General features: G+C 38.2%; 1 protein-coding gene across 7 annotated transcripts in view; it reads left to right on the plus strand.

Annotated features, from left to right (window-relative positions):
* LOC105838780 (serine-rich adhesin for platelets) overlaps positions 1–21,639 on the plus strand; it is a 71,741-nt gene that overhangs the window by 38,742 nt on the left and 11,360 nt on the right. The gene's annotated exons all lie outside the window — the stretch shown is intronic.

Here is a 21,639-nt window from a genome sequence, read left to right on the forward strand (position 1 = left end):
CAATATATATAATTGTTTTGATAAAACCATACACATTATTATGTAAACCATACAAATTATATTCAGTCTCATTTTAATAATTAACATTTCGAAAGTGAAGATATTTTCAAAACAAGAATACGTCTTTTTTTTGCGTATTCAAATGTCTCGGATTTCTAAATGCATACAAATCCATCACTCGGATCTGAAGTGTAAATCACACGTGTGAGACTCCGTTCGGGAGTTTTGCGTAAACAATAGGATCCTATGCAAATTTTTATTGTGCACGCGATACTGCGTCATTAAGAGCGGAATGTACGCCACCGTGGCGTGTCGATGGTCTCGGGAGGAAGACGGTCTTAATTAATATATCCCCGATGCCCGGAACAATCCTAATTAATGCATGACGCCCGAAAGAGAGAGAGAGAGAGAAACAATGGTACGTTGGGGGCTTCCTGTTCAAAACCGCCGATTGTTAGCCGCTCTCCTTTTCACAGTCCTCTCCTCGGTCTTCGCGTCTTATCTCACGATCGCGAAACGCCCTGTAGCGTGGAAAACTTCATCGGATCGACGCTAATTGCGGCGATTATTGTGATCTCAGGAAAATTTCGCCATCGGTCGACCGCGGCGCGTCGTTTTCCACGCCGTTTTCCCGGGAACAATTTGTGCGTCCATTAGCGATTAGTGCAGTGGAAGGGTTCGGCTATCTGTGGAACGCGGTCGCCATCGCTCCGTTCGCGAACCGCGCGCGGAGAGGCAGAAAAGATGCACGGATTACAATGAAAATTGTGCCCGCTACCACGTGTACGCCGTGCCACGTGTGCATACGCTCGTTTTCTCTCGAACGAATCGGGTGCCGTAAAAGGCATGTTCACCTTTCGCTAAATCACCGTATTCCCTTGTAATAGATTCCATCTCGTCATAAATTCCGCTTTCCGTGAGCCCACTGATTACACTGCGTTAATGGAGAGAGAAACGGAAAAGAAAATTTTGTGTTTAACAAACCTATCATAATCAGAATTAAAGATTACAGTATGTATTTCTAGTAGTATCTTGAAATTTGTGCTATTAACATTGAGTAATAGCAAGAATTGCGGAAGATTGATGATAAACTTCTATGTTTGGCTTTTAAATAGATTGTAAAGAAAAACAAAAATACCATTTCTGTATTACAAATACTGATATCTATTTCGATTGATTAAACGATACGATTATATGTATAATACATAATGCATAAAATATAATAAATAATTGATATATTTTAAAATTGTTGTTTTTATTTATTTATTAAATATAATAAATTGGGCAATGATATATCCTGTAATTTTGGCCTAATTTATTTTACATATATAAGCCCAACTTAAATATAATTAACCATCTATAATTAACCATTTAAACGCTTCAAAGTATTAGTGCTAAATAGATTGCAATTTCCATCAAATTATTAAGGTTATGGAAAAAGACAAATTTAACAATGAAATTAATAGGTAAATAAATTAATGCTATTTATTTTTAATATATTTTGCAAAATTTAACTGCTTTTATAAATAATATAATTGCGTCAGTTTATAACATATACAGTACAGGGAAATTAGACTCAGAAACCACTGTTTCGAGAAAAAATTGTAAGAGGCACTTTTATTGCAGATTCTTATTCGGAAAAATCATACAAACATATTAAACGAAAATTCAACTCGAAAAAGTTGGGAATTATTGTGTAAACAATGAAAGATGGTGAAAATTTTCGTTTTTTGGCAATAAAAAAAAATTTATTACTGTTAGCAAAAAACAAAAAATATAAGCTTATAGGTATTAAAAATATCTATTAAATGAGCCGTCGAACGTTCCAATTGGTTTATTTTTTAAGGAGAAAAAAATTAAAAACTGCCAAAATTTACCTTTTTTTAAATTGTTAATAACAAATGGACAAGTGATGGCAAATTCTTGTAATAAGGCTTAAATAGTAGCGGTTACTATTCTCTAAAAGTCTTGAAAATTTTAGCCCAAAACATTCATAACTTTTGACACAAAGCTATTTTTTATTTAATTATTTTTTAATTTTTTAATTTTTAATTAACATTGTTTACACAATAATTATCAACTTTTTCTGAGATGAATTTTTGTTTAATATGTTTGTATGATTTTTCCGAATAAGAATCTGCAATAAAAGTGCCTCTTACAATTTTTTCTCAAAAGTCTAATTTTAATTTTAATGTACTAATAAGTATATATAGACAATAATAAGTACCCAATATCAATAAGTCAATTGGCTCAGTAGATAGAGTACAAGTTTTGTAATCCTAAGGTCCCGGGTTCAAAACTACCAGCGGCAAGTTTTTAATTATTTGAAAAATAATTTTATAAATAAATATAAAATTATTTTTAAATAAGAATTAAATTAAATAAATTAAATTAAAATACATTAAAATAAAATAAAATAAAATAAAATAAAATAAAATAAAATAAAATAAAATAAAATAAAATAAAATAAAATAAAATAAAATAAAATAAAATAAAATAAAATAAAATAAAATAAAATAAAATTAAAATTAAATTAAATTAAATTAAATTAATTTAAAATTAAAATAAAATAAAATAAAATAAAATAAAATAAAATAAAAATAGTAAAAATAAAATTTTTATTTTATTATAATACTAAACAATTTTAGTTTGGCTCAAGCTAAATTTTTATATTGGTCCAAGTTTGAAAACCAATGTAGGCTCTAGATTAAGAAGCGGGACAAATCGATATTGAACCAAGGTAGGCGTCCTAACTTGGGCCTCAATAAAAGTAAGGAAATCTAACTTGGCCCTGATTACAACCTAGGTAGAATTTCCACACGGGAATTCCTTTTTTATAAAAATATTAAAATCTAGAAAATATAAAATTGCACGATTACATTATTATTAGCTGAATAATTTAAGAAAAAATTAATGCAGGTTATACCTAATTTTTGAATTATTATTAACAGGCAGGAAGCAAGAAGAAACTTATTAATTAAAGTTTTGTCTATCTTTGGAATCACTTTTTACACGTACTGTACGAAACAGCATTTTCGCCCAAAACCAAACAAATCATTTCCTAACTAAAATATAACTTCTGCGGCATTTTTTTCCAATTGAAAGGTAAACAGAAGGCAGTGCCTCAGATGCTGCTTGTTGAACGACATCGTTTTCACACCTGCTTTCTGAGGTCAGCAGAACTCCCATTTATTGTAGTGCATTTTGAAGCTTAGACTTGGTACTTTTAAACTACCACAGGACGGGAAAAAATTTTTATTTGAATAAGTGCTGTCATTGATTAAATTTTGAGGCTGAGAATTAATTTGCAAATCTAATATTTATTTTTTATTTATTTAAAATTTCTGTTACTCAGTGTTGCTTTTATCAAGTACAAATGTAAAACCTCAATGATATGCAATTTTAGGCCACCGGGGCGCATTCCGCAACTCTCTCTCTCTCCCACATAAAAATAAATTTATTTCTGAATGCACATATAATAAATTTGAGATAAGTATAAAACAAGCATGATGTGAAATAACAGATACGGATGAACATTCGCGTTCGCTTGCCTCTCCTCATTATTACCAATTCCAGTTCTATCGCGCTTAACGATCGGTCCCTCGCAACGCGCGTACTTACCACCACCGCCGGTGGTTTCGCGGTGGCCGAGGAGATAAACGGTCAAGAAATAGCGCGGGGAACAATGACAGACGCGACGCGAAGGACATTCCGTCGAAAGGGAGTGCCCGGGTGAGTGTAAGCCGCTGTAATAATCCACTTCCTCCCGTGCGATAAACCGTCGCGGCTGGCTTTTGCGCGCGCGGGCTCGTTCGCCATCAGAAACGATCGGTTTCACGAGCTTCTCGTAATTAAAGCGGACCGAGGACAGAGGGGCCGTCGCACGCCGACTTTCACGCGTGCCCGGTAATATCGGGCACCATGCAGTTGCGTGTGTGCGAAACGCACGCGTCGCCATGGACATTCGCGCGCATTTCGCTCGCCAGATCATTCGTCAACCTCAATCTCATTGGTTTATTAAGTTCGATCCATGCTGGATTGATTTGTCCATCGTGTATCCTGCCGTTTCCATCATCCCCAGGAAAGGCGGTACTACTCGAAAATGTGTGAAACGTTCAGGAGAGAGAAGAGAAGGTTGCATATTTTAAAACTAATAATTTATGGCAGTATAAGTTAAATAAGGGCTGATCACAAGTTGCTTGTTTTCCAATTCTCTGGGAATGATGTAGATATTAATTTTGTATTGTGTTACGTTGCACACCTAAGAATTCCTATTTTTTATTTACTTTTTATCGAACAATTTCGATCTGTATTTTCGTCTTTCCTGTGAATTTAGGTTTTGCGCGCACACAGGAAAAAAATGTTATTTTTAACAATATTTTTCAAAATGGAAATTTTGAAATAAAATTATATTGTGTCAAGTAAAAAAATTTACTTGAATAAAGATTTATTGTAAGATTTTATATAGTTTAACCCTGAAAATGGTATTCTTGTTATTTAATCATTTTTTTGAATAAAAAGGGAAAAAAATGTTGAATAGAAAATACTACACGTTCAAATCGAAGATTATAATTATAAAGGTATTATATTCTTGAGGTGACAATTATAGTATGGAAATAAGACTATAATATTATTGGACTTTAAGATTTTAAAATTCTTCTAAGAAAATTATATATTGTTACGTATGTATATAAAACAATGTTAATTTGACATTTGTTTCTTTTTTTCAAAACAGTCATAATCCGGGGATTAGAATGCGTACTCGTGAAATTCGGAGCTTGTAGCAATCCCAAAACAGTTGCCGTGAACGATTCATCCCGATGCTCCTGATTAATCCGAGCGAGTCGAATTGTCCGCGACCCCGACGTCGATAAGCACGTTTCTCATTGAGCGGAATTACGCCTGGCGCTAAGCCGCGTAATCCTATTACCGTCGCCGATCAACGACTTCCGAGCGACTTCTCGAGATTCCACTATTAAGACCGCGGCCAGCTCGCGAGCGATCGGGCGAATTTTTCTCGGACGAAAAGATATCCAAGGTAAATAAATCGCTAATAGAGCTAAAGCTGGTTGGATTTTGCTCGATAACAATTTAATAAAAATAAATTTAATGTACAGACGTATCGGCACATTGTTTTCGGCCATCTTCAGTTGGCAGTTAATGCGTAAATTTTCAATCTGATTTTCTAAATTCGAAATTAGAGCCATTATTTCTTGAAAATCTTAAAAAAACGCCAATATATTAGAGATGTAAATTTTAGTTTATATCGTGTCCGTTAAAAATCATTGATGTCCATATAAAAGTCAGCAGGAAACGAAAACAGTCATTAATGATTATCCGCGCCGCGGCGAACGACGCGAATGGAATTTGCATACGGAGTATATTTTCGCGATTGTTTATCGCGGGTGAATGAGCGGATGAATGGATTCTCTCGGGAGAGCCGCATCCCCGCGAGACTTATTCATCTCTTGCGTGCGCTCTCTCTCTCTCTTTTTCTTCAGGGTGCGAATCTACCTTTCGTCGTCGCGGCGCGGAAAAGTTTTCGCGTTACTGTATTATAAATCACCGCTGTCTCCGCTGAAGGAGGCGCAACAAATCAAACCGGCGGTGCGTCATTAATATTGTCGGCCAAAACCGGCGAAAGAAGCGTTGTTTCACCTGGCGGTCAGTCTGAGATAAATGATTAGCATCAGATTTAATTTGCCGCGCGGGATTCGAGAACGTAGAAATTCCGCATACATTTATTATTATTATTATTACGTGGCTATTATTATTATTTTGCGTCATTTGTGTCAGCCATTCGTTCCAAGGAGTTTTTCGCGCTGCGGTCGCCGCTTTGTGCCTTGCGCCTGTGTGTCACGTGGTTTCTCGCTTGGAGGTCCGGAAGAAGGGAAATTTGCGCTCGACGCCGACGTCTCGCCGACGTATGAGACGGAATATGCCGCGATACGGGCGTATCCGATGCCTCGGGGGATAATGGAGGACTTCCGTTTCCCGTGGCGGCCCGCGAATAGCAATGACTTTGTTCTCGCGTTCTCGCGCGAGAGTTACGCGTGTGCGTGTGCGTGCGATCTCTGCCTGGATTCCGCCTCGTTTCGTGGATCGGGGATCCAAATCGAAAAATTCGGTACATCTCGCAGAAATTTGGGCGGAACCCGAAACACATCCGGTCTCTTTTCTAACATTTAAGGTAATCTCTCGGGCGATAAAAACGTGAGGCAAATTTTTCCAATTATAAAAAAAGTAATTAAATAGTTTCCTACGAAAATCAAACAAGTTAAATTTTTAAGAAACGAAATGATTTTTTATCTTTAAATCATTCACCAAATGTAATTTTTCTTTGAATATATAATAGGTAATTTATGAAACAGTTACAAACTTTGATATATTAATATTTTCAGGACTTACAAAAAAACCTATGGACTTCTTCGATTCTTGCAGAAATTTTATATTTATTAACCTGAAACAAAACGCAATGGCGATGCTACTGAGGAGGAATAGAGTTTAGTGCGCCACCTGGACTTAAAAAAAAAATACGCACTTGTTTGGTTTTCATAGAAAGTTCAATTATTTTTGCATTGTAACTTTTGAATAACAAAAGATGAGGCAATTTGAAATATGCCTCGAGCACATGCGTAATTTCGATAATAACGCGTCCCACGAGAGAGGATCATTAAAGCTCAATGGGCGCGGCTTTAATTCGCGACGAATAGAACCTGGAAATAGCGGAAATACGCTATTCGCCGTGACAGAGCCGGACGAACCGCGCGCGAGTCCGCGCCGCCGTCACACGCCGGTAGCGCGCGAGTGACCGCCGCGCCGGGACATTTCGAGCGCGCGCGCTCGCGCAAGTTCTATTTGTTCCAACGTCTCGAGCGCTCTTATAACGTCCGGGTATATATCGCCGGGTGTGTAATGTCGGCTCTAGAAAGTGTTACGCAGGATTCGCACTAGCGCAATCGACGATACGTGTATGTACGCGAGGCGTGTGCAATACGCCGCCGCGCCGCGGCGTTCGGCGAGCTCGAGCGGGAAGCGGAGTGCCGTTATTTTTTTTTCTCTCCTGTTCCCGGTCGACGTCGACTCCTGTCGTCGCCTCTCGCTGTGGATCGCAAAATTATTACTTCTTTATTTTTTTTCTCTCTCTCTCTCTCGATTTACGCAAGACACGCACCGCGAGCGAGCGCGACGTGACAATTCGGTCGGTTACCCTCGCGCCTTCCGCGATTTTTTTCTCTCCCCCTTTCCCGAAATAATTGCCGCGGCGGGCGATTTATCGTGAGAATGTTTACCGTAAACACGTTCGCCTTGATTGATCCTCGCTCGACTCGAACGAACGACGCCGCCGCCGTAGGAAACTAATGATGATTGTACGTACGTGGGGAAAGGAAATTCAGAGGTTCGATATCTCGTGGTTCTCGCTGCAAATCGTAGTCGGAAGTCGCGCCTCGACGGTAGAGACTGTCGAGCGAGAAATATTGTACAATAGGAATGGGGGGGGGGGAAAGGACGAAGGTAAGACCCGCGGATGATGGATTACGGCGGCTCGGAGCTAATTATCCCCGCGTGGATCTAGATATTCTAGATCAATGAGCGACCGACCGCCGTATATCGATTCGCTGGACGTACGCTCGGTGCATTGTGCAAAATATCGACGATACACAGAGAGAAAGATTTCTTCGAATTTAATAAACCGTCGTTTTGTTCGACTATTTCAAAGTATATATTTTTTGGTTTCTACACTGAAAAAAGTGTAATATATTCAATAAGATATGTAGTTGCGGGCTGCCAACTACAGATATAGTCAATACAATAATATATGCTATTGCAGTATCAACATTGTACTTGCATTAATAGCAAATATTATTGTATTAAGTATTTTATGTTCGCAGCCCGCAATTACATATGTTATTGGCTATATTACTTTTTTTCTGTGTAATAAATTTTATTAAATCTAAAGAAATCCGTGTAAAATTTATTAAAACCAAAAAATAGTCGAGCAAAACTGTTTATTAAATCTAGGGAAATCTTTCTCTCTGCGTACGAGCGGCCGCATTGCGAACCGACGTTACGCGATTCCGCGCGCGGAAAGGACTCTGTGGCCGTTTCCTCGTGGTCACGTGCGTTTTTGAGGAGAAGCTCATCTCTTCGCTAGATTTACGCTAGATAAACGTCGTTTGACCTGGATTGACATCGCCAGCAGCCCCGCGTCCAACGAGCATTCCAACCTGATTGCCCGGACGCATAATTATGCTAACGAGCTCTTATTAATTTATAGAAGACAATGTCTTGAAAGAGAGAAGAACGTGATTTGGGACTTGTTTTTTTTTCCTTGCTCGTAACGTCTCTCCGAACATCTAAGAGGAACGTCTTGGAAAAATAATGCGATTCTGCAACTTGCGGCATGCAAATCACTTCCAGCTGGTTTTTCGCAGGATAAACTCTCTTATTAAGTAACGGATTATATCTGTTGCCGTGCCGTGTTTTATGAAAATTTATTACGTATTAAAATGTATTTAACATTCACTCTCTTTCATGTTTGTTAAATTTGCATTTTACAACATTTTTTACCTAATATTAAGTAATGGATTACGTTCTTCATATATCGTTAATTTTTAAGTTTTATTAAATTAAATATTAACGTAATTGGAAGGTTTCCCACGATAATTAAACAAAGCCATTTTTTTAAATCTGGGTAGCATCACATCGTAAATCATTATGTTCCAGCAAGAATCAGAGAACGAAAAATATAAAAAAGTAATAAATATAAAATTTTCATAAAAATGAAACAAATGCAGACATTTTTTTAATGGGTTCTCACAAAATATCAATTAGAGTCTAAAATTTGTTTTTATATTATACATCTGGAGCAAAATTATCTTTGTACAATAAAGTTGAAGACAAATTCTTTTGTTTTCTGAAAATTTAACTTTTTGTTTTCTTGTTTAGTTTTTGAAAGAATTCTTTCAATCGTATTAAATATTCAACTTTACTTAGGCATTAGGACATATTTGAAATGCATTTTCGTCCGTGTATTTAAATATGCGTCCCACACATATAAAAAAATTTAGGAAACACTCGAGACTGATGTGTCTCGGGACGTCATCTTAATTTGCTCGTCGACGGAGAAAAGTGGACGGCATAAAGAAGCGCGTTTCGTGAAGTGCGTTCGGGAGAAAGTTTACAAAGGACAAGAATTCGGGTGGTGCTGCTTAGGCTCTCGCGTCTTGAATGGGGAACGTCCTCATAAATATTTAAGCAGCCAATTGGAACCGCCATGACCTCCGGTTTTCCTCTTCGCGTTCGCGCGTTCCTTCTTCCCTCCCCCCCTTCCTAACTGTAAAAGTTGATTCTTCCTCTAAATGCCAGAAGCTGATTCACCCGAAACCACCGTCCGGAGAACCCGTTTCTACGACGCCGTCACTTTTCCCCGCCGCTAATAGCGTCTTATTCTCGTTCCAAGTTAAAAACGCGACGAGAGCACTTCTCTCGAGTGGCACTTAACGGAGTCTTGTATTAACTTATGGAATCCCGCTGACTATTTTCTTGTATATTTTAATTGCGAAAATAAAAACGCACTTTAGGCGATTAAAACTGTTTAGTAAATACGGTTTAATAGCGCATTTCTGTGGATTATCAAAGAGGGCTGTGTTCTAATAATATTCTTAAGTCCTGATTATGATTATGACGATAAAATTATACAATAATAGTAAATTAATTATTCGATAGATCAATGTTTTGAACTTAAAGTTAAGATCGGTTATTTCGGTCTGCAGCAGGTGCTAAATATAATTTTTCTATTAATTAAAATTTTTTAATATAATTACAATAATAATATAATATTATATATAACAAAACTATGTGGGTGCTGACGAAAAAAAAACCAACTTTTTAAATTAATCTTTAGAATACACTAATTAAATTATTGTATGCTAGTTACTAATAAAACTATAATATAACTGTCACAAAAGTATCCTTCTCTCGTTTTCCTATTGGCATATGATATTTTAAACGAGGACGTGACAACCGAGATAAATGAACGCCTCGGCACGCGCGAGCGTGCCAGATCCGGCGCTAATGCGAATTCGAGTACGGCGGCCGAGACGATAAATCCGCGCGCGCGTGCAACGGTACGGCTTATTAATTCGTGCCTTAACGCTCGCCTTGTAAATAATTGAACCTTGACATTACGGTATAAGGTAATGCGATTCTGCTGTCCGTCTGCACCGGGAACATGATACTCCCGGCGCTCTCTTGCAGCCGCGCGGAGGTCATACGACGCCGGGCCGCGAAGACGGCGCAGCGGGGCGGAAGTACGCGAATCGCGATTAACCGTGTTAATCGCGACCCTCGAGCATCCGTGCACCGTTGGGTTCTGTTGGTGTGCAACGCCGCTCGTCACTTGCGCGACGTCGATCACGATCGCGCGGGGAATTTCGAGTGCGGCCGACGCGGGACGACGGCTTTGCTTAACAATTTAAATTCTTACACACGAGACGTTTCTTGTCTTCCTATCTACTCTTTGTTTGCTCGGTCGCTGCTTCTCGCGACGAGAGGCTTAAATTCTGCAAAGAAAGATTGGAGGTACAGGCTGGACAAACGCTGGAGAAGCGCGGCGCTCTTTTGCATTGTAATACAATAAAAAATGAGGTTTTACACAAAAAGTTCAATATTATTGCGAGAAATTACCTAAAGCTAAAAGTCTATATTAAAATAAGTTTTTTATTAATTTTATATACTTTATCAAGTTTCATATGTTTTGTTTAATAATATAATTTTCTTATTATTTATTAAAAGTTCTTTTTTCTTCATGTTATGTATCATAATATGTAATAACAAAATTTTTTGTTACTTTTTAATATAATTGTCTCTCGAAATTTAAATACGACAGTTCGAGAAGACACGACACGTGACGCGATCCTACCTCGTTATATCACGGAACTTATTTATCGCTTCTCAGTCGGACGCGACCTCCTACCTACTGACTGACACAAACGTGCAGTTGCGCAAGAGCTATTCTCTTCCTTCGACCTTAAATACCGGCTCGTTCATCCCGCTAAAGAAACTAACTGTTATACCTTCTCTTCTTCCTCCGTCTTTCTTCCTGCGTGCCATTTCCTCGCTGCATTAGGCGACTGTAAGCGGCGCAATGCGATGACGTGTACTTAGAGACACTTGGAAATTTTATAGTACAAGTAAATTTGTACGAGATGTCTTTTTATAAGAAAAAGAAAATTATACGACGATTGTGGCAAATACGTCAACAAAATTAAAATTTTTTTGAAAAAAATAGTAATTTTTTATTAATATTAAGTTTCTCGTGGTAAAACTACTGAATTCGGGAAATTTATTTTTTTAACTCCCAAATATAATAATATAATAAAAATGTTATATTTTTCAATTAGTAAAGGCTCATCTTGATATTCGAAAGTTTTGAAAACATTGATTCCCCCGAATTCTCTTTCGGTGAGTAAAGCAAACGGCGATACTCCTTGAATCCTCCGGTAGAGAGATCACTTTGTAAATCGGATATACCTCGCACACATCCTCATAATCTTATGATATCTTCTCGCACTGTGTAACCTTTCGCGACGAGCCAACCTTTATTACGAATTTCGTTATTTCAGAAACGAAAGACAACGGGTTGTCTTCTACCTGCTTGGGGACTGGCTGGGACTACTCTTACCATGCTATTTCAGGATGTTATGACAGTTAGAAAGTGAACCGATCCGCGACCTTCTCATCCTTTTACTATCACGCCTCGGTTTTGTAACGGTTCGCTTCATCGTCGCTCTACTCACCTTCACTTTCGTTTTCGTCAATTTTACCGTATTTTTTCCTCGTTTTTACGCCCCGGTGAATGACTCGTGGTTCGCACAGCATTTTCAGCAAACGGACTGAAAAGATTCCACCCGCGGATGAATCTCATCCTGCAAAGCGCTACTTTGCGCCAAATATAAATGAAGCTGTAGGCATCTTTTTTTTTACAAAAGAGGGAAATCCGAAAAACTATATTTTTAGGAAATAAAATATTTATCTTTAAACTAGTCACATGATCCTTTTTCTCTGAATATATAATAAATATAAGAATAAAGTAAGCCTTGATTAATATTTTGAGAGAAAATGATTTGGCGCTATAATCCAGATTTAAAAAATGGACTTAATTTTTGTAGGAAACTCTTTAATTGTTTTATTTTTATACGTATTTATTCTGTTTAGTATTTTTTGTTTTACTTAATATGTGACATGTTATTGCTTGTTTTAAGCGAAAGGTCTGTATGGTTTGCAAACAAGGAAGGCAGCTGATGAATAATACACGCGGAAACGGAGCAATCTTTGACAGTCTTCATTAACATCTTAATTGGATAAACGATTTCGTCTAGGAACGCCTTCGCGGCGATTTCCAATTCCAGCAGCTTCCGGACTCGAAGAACTTCCTTCATGCACGCATTATTGCGAATTCTAACATTATAATATAATTTTTTTTATCATTTATAGTTAGTGTGTTTTTAATTTCAGAAAAATAAAATCAAGGAAAAAATTCGTATCTTTTATTTTTTCCAAAAAATTTAAAAAATATTACTATGATGATAACAGCGGACTTTATTACTTTATCGGCTTTATTATTTACTAATTAGAGTTTTTAATGTAAAAAATTTTTTTTAATTATTGACGTAGAAAACACTAAAGGTAATATTACCTTAAAAGAAAAAAATGCAAAATACAGCAAGGAAAAAATAATAAAAGATTTGTTTAATTTTCAGAAATTTATCCAGGTTAAGAACGCTATTTGCATCGCTTGTATTTTTATATCTGACTAGCTATGCCCTGCCACGCGTTGCTGTGGCTCTCTATTCTTATACTACGTTTTTTTCAAATTTTCTTTGCTTTCGTTGTTTAACTTTCAAGAGCCTTGCTTTACTGTTGCTCTTTTTATTTTATTTTTGAATAAGCATTTATCTATCTTTAATAAATCTAATATTTATTTATTCACGTACTTCTAACTTTTTTTTCTAAAAGCTGCCATGGATATAGAAATCCATTCAAAAGACTATTTTAAATAGTTCCTTTTTTTCAATAAAATAAAAGCCATCTTTATTTTTCTTATTACCTTAATTTAAACACAATAGAAACATTCTTTACCTCTCCCAGTTTCACCCGTCTCTCCCCGTCTCTCCCGGTCTCTCCCCGTCTCTCCCGGTCTCTTCCGGTCTCTCCCGGTCTCTCCCGGTCTCTCCCCGTCTCTCCCCGTCTCTCCCCGTCTCTCCCTATCTTTACCATGCAATGTTGTGTCAAAATTTCTAAGCAATCAGTGAAAAACTTACGGAGATCTTAGATGACGAACAAACATTTACATTTTTATTTATATAGATAAGTATAATTTTCTAAAGAACGTTATAAAATGTTACATGTATTGCATTTTCATTTCAAAATTATTTTTAATTTAATTTAAACAAAATATTTCATGGATGTTGTATTTTTAATGAAAACTTGCGCTTTCTTTAGCTAATTTAGCTAAATTTAGAACACAAAGCTAAATGAAGTATTACTGTATTACGAGCTAAATGTTCATAATCTTTCAAATCTGGAGTGTTTCGGAATTATGCACGTCGAATGGCGATCATTTTCAGGAAGATCATTCATCCACGGTAAATACTAGCTGTTCTAGCGTATAATTATTCAAGTAGCATCCGCGCGTTGCGATCGGCCGATTTCCCGGATTAGTTTTTCAGAGTACTTTCTCGTGATGGATTATGCTCATCGCGCGGATCGCGGATCACCGATGGAATTGACGTAATATCGCAACGTGCACAGGTAGCCGAACAGTTCCACACTAATGCCGAGATTCGGCGTAACAAAATTACGTCAAATCAGAGAATGCGATTTATCAGTTAAAAATATGAATTATCTGTGTAACAAAAATCATAATTTAATTAAAAGATTTTCTACAATGTTCCATTTTTTCAAATTTAAATTATGGTGATAAATCATTCTCTATCAGTAATGTAATTATTGTAAACAATTATAATCTGACAAGAACCAATCAAAAAAACAGGAAATAAAAATATAAAAACAGGTATTTATAGAGTATTATATTTATAGAGTAAGTATAAATTTCCTCAATTTAAACTGAACAAGAATTAAAAGGTATTTTCTTTTTTTTCTTTTAGATAAGTCATAAAAATATTAATCAAAACTTATTAACTTGTTAATTCTTAAACTTTGTTCATTCTTATGTCTCTTATACTATTATAAGTTTAGCGAAAAATTATTATTGTATTTATTCAACAAATGGTTTTTGCGCATGAAGATAAATAGTTTTTAGTTCCCTGAAAATCTGATTTTTTTAACTTATTTGGTTTTTATAGGAAACCCTTTAATTGTATTCATATTGAGTATTTTGTGATATTCTTCAAAAATGATTAAATGCTAATAAATTAAGGTTACAAAAACTTCTAGAGAGTTTGTAATTTTCTCGACGAGAAAATATTTCGGTGACAAAATCGCAGAACGCTATTTCACTCAATCAAGGTAAATCTCGATGTGTATATCTTAAGATAAGTCTAACGTAAATCTCCCAAGGAATTCGATCGGTGTTTAATTAACTTCGACAATCGGAGTTCACCGCCGTGTACACGGGGGAACATCTGTTTTTGTGCGTCGATGCTCGTCGAGTACCCGCGGACGTCGTAAATTACGCCGGTAATCGCCGACGTATCGACATAAAGACGATCTATGCGAGCTCGCGGAAGGTGAAAGGTACTCTTCTTACGCGATTCCGCAATGCGCACCGGCGTGCCCTGTCGGGCCATAGTAAAATTGTGGGAGACGTATCGCGCGGCTCTTCCTCGTTACGTGCCATCCGCGTAAGACGCTCAGATACGCGCTCACACATCGTCTGTCGCGTTTCCATGACCTGAGAGAGCAGATTATGGCCAAACGATCTGTGAGCTTAGAAAAAACTTTCCTCGGCGACAAAATTTTCCTTGGCGTACAAAAATTAATTGCTTAATCAATAAGCTAACTATGGGCAAGAGCGAACAAAGTAAGAAAATGGTCAATACAACAATTTACAGGATGATAAAACATAACTACATTGAGTCTCAATTAGATGGAAAGAACGAGAATATTTAATAATTAAAATATATATTTTGAATTTTGTTTTTCTTCAGTATAATAAATATTAAACATAATTAATATTTAAAATTTATTTAAATGAATAAATTATTAATGACTATCAAATAATGTTTTATAATATTTAAAGTTCTCGTTATTTTAATATTTGTTATCTAATTCTTCCTAATAATTTATTTGTTCCGATGACTCTAATTTTAATTATTAATTACGTCAGGACCAGTGAAAAGTTTGAAACGCATATATTATTAAATAAATATTCTTATGCTTTCTATTTAATTAAGATGCAACTATCATTATTTAAAATTCTGTAAATTGCTGGTGTATTCATCATCTTGTTTTTCTCGGTTTTTAACTTAATCGAAGAAATATAATATAAACGGATACTTTATGTATAAAGCTGCAAGTACATATTATTGAATGAATCATGATGCAATAATTTCGAGCGGAACGTGATCGGCACGATCGAGGATGGCCGAATGCTTAAGACTAATCATAGCGAGGTGCTAATTAGTCAGGCTACATCAGCTGGCGTCCACTTGCAGGTGTCTTGATCATACCCGTGTAATATCGAGAGGTTACAGCGATATTGCGCTGGTACAGCGTGAATAAAAAGAGAACCAGGATAGCCGCCGCCGCGTGTAATTGACGCGGCATCTCGACGCGCCGGCAATAATTTGATTTTCTTCTCGCTCTCGATCACAGTAATTAGCGTAAAGAATGGGTTTCGCGCGGGTAAAAAGTATATGGTGCAGCCGTGAGATCGCGAGGGGGAGGATGGGGAAACTGGCTCCCCGAGATGAGCCGCCGGAGGGGCGATTGAGCAATACTCCTGCCTGATGGAGTAACGCCGTCGTAGCGACGCTACTGTAACGGTAATATCGCGGTAATGGTAGTGACGGTTAGATTGCGATAATCGGAGTTTGAGACGTCTTCGTTCTAGAAAGAGAAAGAGAGAGAGAGAGACAGAGAGAGAGGGAATGCGAGGATGGGGGGGGGGAGGATTCGGAGAGCAAAGTATGTACAAAGTTGTAGCGTGGCAGAGCCGATTGCGAAATCGAAGAGACGAGAGACGTAAATGCAAATTAAAACTATCAAAATTTCATTATGCAAAGGATACAAAATAAAAGCCCGTCGCTGTTAACTGTAATGGAAACGGGCAATTTGCGACGGGTTACCTTTGCCGCGTCTACACGCGAGTCTTTGTAAGATTCGATCGTTTCCTTCCCGCAAGGCCGCGCGTCCACATGCGAAACGCCAGTTAGATGAAGTCGAAGTGCCTCTTCATCTCCCTCCAAGCGTGGAAGAAGTTTAAAAAAAGGGAGCTTTGACTTCAATTAACATTTACGCGAACGGCCTATAAACTAACGTATACAAGGCCGATTGGGCAACGCTCGCCGCCGAGCAAATCCGTGATTTGTTTCCATCCAGGTGCAATTAATATTCGCGAAAGGACGGGGAGCGAAATTAATTATTTATCCTGCCTCGAGGATCGCGGAAGCCTGCGGGTTGAAATGAATCTCTCATCGTCGGACTCGCTCGCGGACTAACGCGATTAACAGTTAATTAGTCGTGTATGGTCGAACGAGAGAGTGTAAATCGCCATTTGCCGTCCCCGTGGACTCATCGATGCGAACAAAAGCGCCGTTCCTCCTCGGTACGCTCGTTTGGTCCGCTCGTCGATCGCGGTACCGTTTCCCAATACGCGATCGAACCACGATTTTCATTTTGAACGATTGTCCGAATTACCCGCTTACTTTCGATTTCTCGCCGATTCGATTACCGATATTAATTAAGCCATTTCGCGACTTGCTAGTTTGTTCAGCGTGAATTATCACCGGCAATTAAATCAAATTGAAAATGCTGCATTGTAAAATTTACAAGGTATTATCTTTCGCTACTTATATTTAATCTATTCAAAACGACAAAAAATCATAAACTGTTTAACACGTCTCAAAATTATCGAGAAATTTATTAATAAGATATTTTAATAAAAATAATATCAAACATATTTTACATTTTACCGTGTAACGGATATTAATAATAGATTTCAGAGAAAGTTATACGGAATTTTTTGACACATTGTTGTCCCACGATTACTATAATTTTCAGGATAAATCTCACGAGAAGATTATAGTAGTTGAACGTTAAAACGTTCTTTCACCAGAAGAAGGAAGAGACGCGCTCCCATACTTAACTCCCCCTCGCCGCTTTTCCAACGACCGTTTGTCTTCGGGACTCTCGAACGATCGCTATCTCGCCTAATTAACAGATTACCCAATTATACGTAAGTCTTTCTGATCGCTCGGCAATAAAGCGTCATAAAGATCGATAGTATCTTGCCTCGTGCCGAGGACGTCCGCGTGGGAGGATCCGCACGCTTTCACAACGCGCGCGCGCGCGCGCGCGCACGCTTATGAAATGGTCCACTCATTGAGTTCGGGATGCTGCGGACAGGCGGGCTTAGCAGGACGATACCTAGGACGATACCGAGAGGAAAAGAGATAATTTATCGACGAAATCGGAGATCGCGCGCGCGCGCGCGAAGACGACCGACGGATCGGCCGGAGCTGGCAGCTCTAAATGTCACGGGATTCACACAGGTGTTACGCGTTAAGGGATTATATCACCGGCTTCTACGGCTTCTTCTTCGGATACGCCTCTGCGGTCGCGACGCGAAGAGAGGCGATCGTGTACATCTGGACCGTTACGCGTGTAGTATACGTACACGCAAAGCACGACACGCGGAATCTCTCGCGTCTCTCTCTCTCTCTCTCTCTCTCTCTCTCTCTCTCTCTCCCACGAGCGCGTCATTAAGCGAAAATTGCGACAAACGAAAGTTAGGGATTGATCATTACGCCGCGCCGTGCGCAGTAACGCGTGTGATGATGCGTCGGACACGTGCTCCCCCGGCCGGAGAGGTGCATGCGCGACGCGATATCAGGAAATAATCGCGACGATGATTAACGACCGCGACGATCGAGACGGCGCGGAATAAACATGTCGCAGGGGTCTGCAATTTTTTCACCCGTCCGCGCGCGAAGGAATTCGAAAATGCACGTTCCGCGAATTCCGGGTTCGCCGATGAGGCAACGATATCTTGCACCTCCGGGAAAATCGCGAGGGTCCCGTCGGTCCTAGACCTCGAAACGTTAAACGAATTTTCGCCGGAATCTTTTTTCGACTTGGGGATGTTTTTTTTTATTGTACAAACCAGCCAAATTTTATAGAAGTTAAAACTAGGCTAACAACAAATTTTGGTAATGAGTTTTGACTCCGAAACCAGCTGCAAAGAAGAAAACAATGAAAAATTTGGCTAAAAAGAAAGCAGCGGAAACAAAATAAAAAAAGTGGCTTTTGTAATAAAATATGTAAGTTATAAATTAGTTGAGAGTCAGGAGACGGAGGAAGTAAGTAAGTAGATAATTAATGCAGCAAATAACGTGTTGCATACATGAATCATAACAAATTACTTTGACTGTCACATCTGACACTCTGAAGCCGGATTAACGTGCCCACGCGTATAGAATGAATGTTCATTCGCAACTCTGGACTGTTTGTAACTTCAAACCGCGATTCTTACAGGTTAAAAGAGATGTAAATAAAGTATCGAAATATTGGTTGCGACGTCTCTTTCCTTCCGGATTCTGTCATAATTCTTTCAAATAAATCATTAAATTGACACCCCGCGTATGTTCCCCGACAACGCGATTACGAAACCACGTGCTCGTAACGATTTCAACTTGGAGAATCGCGTTTCGAATGCGGGATAGAGCAAGGGAGGAATCTCCACGAAATGCTTCATGTGGCGAAAAATGGGATACCGAATCGTCCGCGATTAATAAAGGCAAAAGTCCATGGTCCCGCAACTGGATCAGCGCGGAACAAAGTCAAGAGAGGAACGCCGAGGAGTTTCAAGGAACTTCGTCACAGTCGGCCGAGCGCGGTATGCGAGGAATTATTTATGAAATTTCGGTTTCTACCGCGGAATCCTGACGTATGCCACGATCGCGCTTTCCATTTCTTCCTCCTTTCCCTTTTTACCCACTCGTACGCGAGACGCGCTCACGTGGCTCCACCGACCCATACAGCCCTTTCGCACCTTCCTAATCGTATTTCGCCTTCTTTTATAACACGTATTATTTGCATGCAGTTTAGTATCGCTGCTCAAGTTCATGGACGTGAAACTATGAAGCACCCAAACTACTCGGCACATCTGTTAGATAGAAAGTTAGATCAGAATAAATTATCACATTTATTGAATGACCGGTTTAAAGATGAGAAATTCTTTTCTGAACGTTTAACTTTTTGGCAAGGTTGGGTAGTAGGTTAATTAATTAAAAAGTTGAAAGTTAATGAACTTAGTAACTTTTAAATTAATTCAGTTAATTTAAACGATTTAATTTTTAATTTTAAGTAGTTATTCTTGCATAAAGACAATATTTTTTATTAATTTACAAATATGGTAAAACGTCAAACATACATATTTGATCATCGATATTATATTGTGTTGGTAATCTAACTTTAATTTAATATAAATAATGTTTTTCAAAATTAACCTTTACTTTGAGTTAATTTAATCTTAACGTAACTTGAACTCAGTTTTTTAACTGTTTTTTTTTTTTGTTTTTTGTTTTAACTTTTCTGCCAAAAAGGGAGCGTTTATGTGAAGTAAAAATTGAAAGAGCTTGTTTATGAAGGTAATTCTCTTTGAATAATTAATTATCGATATAATATCAAAAGATGATTGTGGTCATGTTTAATATCTGCCGCATCTGTTTTCGTATCCCCGAACGAAATCGATGAAGATGGATATTCTTTCACCTCGAGAAAGTTACGTAGCATTAATAACAACGTCGCCCGCGGTGAAACTGATGGAAACTAACGTCGCATGACGTCGCGGCCGGGCCGTGTCATTTCGGACGAAAGGTCAGCGTATGTAAAAAAAATAATCGGCGAAACGTCCAAAACGATGACGGGCGTATCTGACGTGCCGCCGCTTTTTGTTTCGCGCCGACTTGCGCCACGTCGTTTCGACGTGTTCTCTCTCTCTCTCTCTCTCTCTCTCTCTTTTTTCTCTTTCTCTCTTTCTCTCGTTTATTCCTTCGCCTTTTTATCGGAATTACATAATTATATATATCGAGAGCGAGCGGTCTTGCGCTCTAGGAGAACACGTGGAACGTGTACACGCGGTGAAAGGCCCGTTTGGCTTTGAGCGTTGCGAATTAAAAGTTGTCCGTAGGTCTCGAGATAGAGCCTCGGCGCGCATTTTACAGAAACGGCTGTGAGTTAACGTGATCGACATTGTTGGGCAGGTGCGATTGCTAGCAAGGTGGCACTTCACGGTCAAACTGCGGTATGCAACGGATGAAAGCGGACGCTAAAAGCCGGAAATTTAATTAATAGACTAATTGCCATGTCATCAATAAACACGAGAATGTCGACGGTATTTTAAGGATTTAAAGGTACAGGCTTATAAAGCTGCTTATACATTAAATGTTTGGCATTTAATTGCACTGAAATTTAGTTTTATAGCGAGACTAAAATCAAATTGCACGAAGGAGCGCTAAAAGTGCTCAGCCGGAAGTGTAATTAATAGACTAATTGCCGTATCATTAATAAGCCTAAGAATGCTAATGGTATTTTAAGAATTTAAATATTTTAAATGTGCGAGCTTATAGAGCCGTTTGAATATTAGATGTTTAACATTCAATCGCTGAACATTTAATTTCATTGTAAAAATAAAATACAATTACACAATAAAATTTATACAATTTATCAGAACGTATGATGTATGACTTAATAAATGAATATAAAAATGTAAGCTCATATATACGTGTTTGTAATATTAGATCTCAACATGTCGACGGGTCATTGAAACGATAAACTGTAAATCAATTACAACCGCGTTACATAAATCTTTATCGGCAAAAAGTATGGATCCTGGCAATTTGAATATAATCCCAGAGGGCTACGGCATGCCGCCGCGAACCACCGCGAGACGGAGCCGGAGCGAAGAATATAATTTAATCTGACGGTAACAATTAACACCTGTCTGGCACGTGTTAGATAAGCGAGGTGAAAGTTGCCTACTCCAATATCTCATTACTTTTTCGTATCGTACCTTCCGATTTTTCACGAAGCGCCTTTCGTTCGGTGAGGCAAGAGATACATCTCGTCCTGACAGGCGCAAAATATGCGTTTAAGTATGAATAATTTTCCATTTCTTCAACCCTCTTCTTTCGTACGCTCTCGTGCCAATTCTAGATTCATTTCATTAACATTTATCCTAACGGCTCTCTAAATCTCCCTGATTGGCTCAGTGACATTTCATTCTGTCCGCGTTTATGTAACACCGCGGTTACGCCGAATTATGTTGTATTTATTAACGGTAGCAGATCGAACTGGCAAACTCGAATTTATGGAGCACTTTGGTGCATTAACCTATCGTCGGTGCGTGACGATAGTTGTGCATAATTATAGCTGCAACTGGTGCAACGGGGT

The sequence above is a fragment of the Monomorium pharaonis genome, chromosome 9 (genome assembly GCF_013373865.1).
Source record: "Monomorium pharaonis isolate MP-MQ-018 chromosome 9, ASM1337386v2, whole genome shotgun sequence".
Taxonomy (NCBI): Eukaryota; Metazoa; Arthropoda; class Insecta; order Hymenoptera; family Formicidae; genus Monomorium; species Monomorium pharaonis.